Raw genomic sequence first — 3,408 nt, 5'->3', positions numbered from 1 at the left:
TTCTCTCCGAATTCCGTTCTGCTGTAGATAACTGTTGAATTGGCCGGAAGAGTATTCTTTTCCGCCATCCAACCACAGACACTTGATCTTCCTTTCCATTTCCTTTTCGAGTAAACTTTGAAGGTTCCGGAAATAGTCGAAGACTTCGCTTTTCTTCACAATGAGGTAGATCCACGTGTGTCGGCTGTAGTTGTTGATGAAGAAGACGAAATACCGACTCCCGCCAAGACAAACGTTTTGTGCCGGTCCCCATACATCCGAATGGATTAGATCGAGCTTGTTATGGCTTCGGTTTCATTCGGTGGGGAATAGAAGCCGGTGTTGCTTCCTGAGTTGGCAGGCTTCACAAACTTGGGCCTTCCGAGCATTGAATTTTGGCAAACCGAACACTACCTATTTTGATTGCAGGTCCTAAAGCCTCCGGTAATTGACGTGGCCGATCCACTTGTGCCAGAGATCGATGTCCGATTCAATCTTCAGTCCTTTGGCAAACATGGCGGTGTTGACGTCACTAGTGTTGAGGACGAACATCCTCCCTTCTATGCGCCCTTATGCAATTATCCGGCCTTCTTCCTCGATGAAGCACCTGAGGTGCGTAAATTGCACCTGTATTCCCCGGTCGACGATTTGTCCGACCGATACCAGGTTCTTTGTGATAGTCGGAATGTGTAATACCTTCATCAGCTTTCCGTTTTGTCCGACATGGCTTAAAGGGACTTCTTCGACATGCACAATCGGGTTAGGGGTGTCGTCTCCGGTTTCGACAATCCCCGGTTGTTTCGGCTTCTCCAAAAAAGAGAAGCACTCTTCATGGCTTGTCATGTGGTTGGATGTTCCAGAATTAATGTACCATACTTCCTCCGATTTGGCAGTAGTCTTCTTCATCGAGTTAGCCTTGTGCTTCATCACGAAGGCCTTTTGCTCTGGATCGTTTGCATGAGTCGGGTGGGAACTGTTGGGGTTTTGGACTAGGAGAAAGAAGAATATGAGATAAGGTTAGCTATAAATAGACTGCAAGATGAAGATATGAAACTCGTGAATCCCACGAGTATAGTGTATTAATTGATACTTAGATTGTAAGAGAGAAATAGATGGCAAAATCGTGAATCCCACGAATATTTTATATTAATCAAACCTTATTAAAAAAACTTAGACTCTTAAGTTTATCACATGCAAACATCATGCTTTTTCTAACTTTAGTTTTCATGCACACTACATGTGCATGATTAGCTTTCCATCACATCTTTTCTTTTAACTCGAGTGTGTATGCATGAATAACTTTTTCTATCATGCTTATCTAGAATATTTACATGGGATAAAGTTTAGTATAACTTTAAAACTCATAATATGCTAGTACAGTGGTAAGGCTTAAAATCGTAACTAACATGGAGGTAGAGGGTTCAAATCCTGCCCTATGCATGTAACATATTTATTGTAGTATTTCTCCTATTTCTTTATACTTAGTCGATCGGGTACTCCACACATATTTTACGTAGTGTACAAAGTACACCACGACACTCACCCCCTCCGAACCTGCACATCCTCTGGTATGTGCCAAAGTTTCTGATGCTTGTTATTCGCCTTCATCCGTAGCACTCTCCGATTCTCCCCTTATGTTGATTATCAATTGTAGTCCACTTTCTTCGCTTTCTGCATCACCGCGATCTTTGTCCGATTGCTCCTCATTGTCAGTCTTGTCTAAGCTAACATAAGGTTCGTCGTCAGTCCGCTTCTTGAAAATCTTCACCTGTTTCCTCGCTATAGGCACTTGTAGTAATGTTCCATCCAATTCGCATAGTCGGTAAGTTCCATTGTCGAAAACTTTCCGAACGTCGTATGGCCCAAACCACCTTTTAGCGAACTTCCTATCGTTATATGTTGATGATCCAAACTACTGTCATAGACTATCACCGAATCTCCTTCTTCAATCTTCCGTGGTCGTAGTTGATGCTTTGTGTCGAATCGACTTTTGTTCCGGAATCGCGTTTCCTGTTGTCAGCGTGTTGCTTCCGCTATGTCTTCCGGTCTTCCCTCTAGTTGTCATATCCGGAATACTAGTAGTTCTTCCTAGCTCATTTCTTCCTTCCATGGTAGCACTGTCCATGTTGCAATTGCGGTTTCCGTCCGCATTACCGGTGCTTGTCTGGTATATAACCGGCCACGGAACTATGCGTTGTGCAATCCTTCACCCTTAGTGCATATGGAAGCATCTGCAGCCAATCCTTCACCCTTCCGTCACATGCTTTTGCAAGTGCTTTGACGATTGGACTATGTCCTCGTTCGATCTTCCCGTTGGCTTCCGGATTGTATGTTGTGGTTAGTGTTAACCGTACTCCATGTCTAACGAAGAATTCCCTAGCTTTATCAGAGTCAAGTTCTCCCTGATCCACAATCATTTGTCCTACGCACCCATACTTGTAGAACACTTCTTCCAAGAGAAATTGACATACTGCGGAACATGTTTTCCTCCGTAGTGCCCGTCCTTCTACTTGGTTTGTCAGATCTTCCTGGGCTAACACCAAGTACTTCTTTTGTTCAATCCCGGTTGGCATGGCCACAATGTCGACCATCCACAAGTTGATTGTCGGTGAGAATGTCGGATGTAATTCATCTTGGTGTCGAACTCCGGAGTAGATTTGACATTTCTCGCAGCTTTCTGTGAACTCCGCTACATCTTTGTACATATTCTTCCACCAATATTTTTGTTTGATCTTCACAAATGTTGCCCATGTTCCCCGATGTCCAGCCCAATCAGATTTGTGAATTTCAGACATTATCCGGTTTCGTTGCTCTTTTGTTCCAACTACCCGTAGTGGTATGCCATCCGGTCTTTTCGGCTCCCTCCAGATTAATCCGTTGTTCACGAAAAACTTCTGAACTTGCCGCTTCTTACTTCGGATCTCGGTTCTCTTTTCTTTATTGTCCGATGATTCCTTGATTTATTGTAGCACTTTCCCGATCAGCAAGCTTTCTCCCTCATATTCTTCTTCCCGGAATTCTCGGATTACGTTCACCTGGCATGTGTGCTCTGAAGTAAGGTAGTTGTCGGAAACTTCTTCATTATCGGATTCGGCTATGTCGTCTCTGAACCGTGCCTTTGATAGCATATCCGCTACCGCATTTTCTTTTCCAGAGAAGTGTCGTATCTCCGGATTAAGCGACTTTACATATGCAATCCATCTTAGCATAGCCACATCCGGTATTGTGCAACACCGCATCATCCCGAGTATCAGAAGAAAATCCGTTTCGATCACTACTTCGGCTCCGATCAAATAATCTCGATCTGCTTTTATTGTCGACATGACTCCCCATAATTCTCTTTTAACTTGTGCATATCCGCGTTGCCTTTCGTTAAGAACCTTTGCTCTGAATTAGATCAGATATCGTGAACCATCCGAATCGGCTTGA

Source organism: Azolla caroliniana, unplaced genomic scaffold (genome assembly GCF_043228905.1).
Source record: "Azolla caroliniana isolate FFs.n. ecotype wild unplaced genomic scaffold, voAzoCaro1.0.p SCAF_18, whole genome shotgun sequence".
NCBI lineage: Eukaryota > Viridiplantae > Streptophyta > Polypodiopsida > Salviniales > Salviniaceae > Azolla > Azolla caroliniana.
This window is presented reverse-complemented; position numbering follows the sequence as displayed.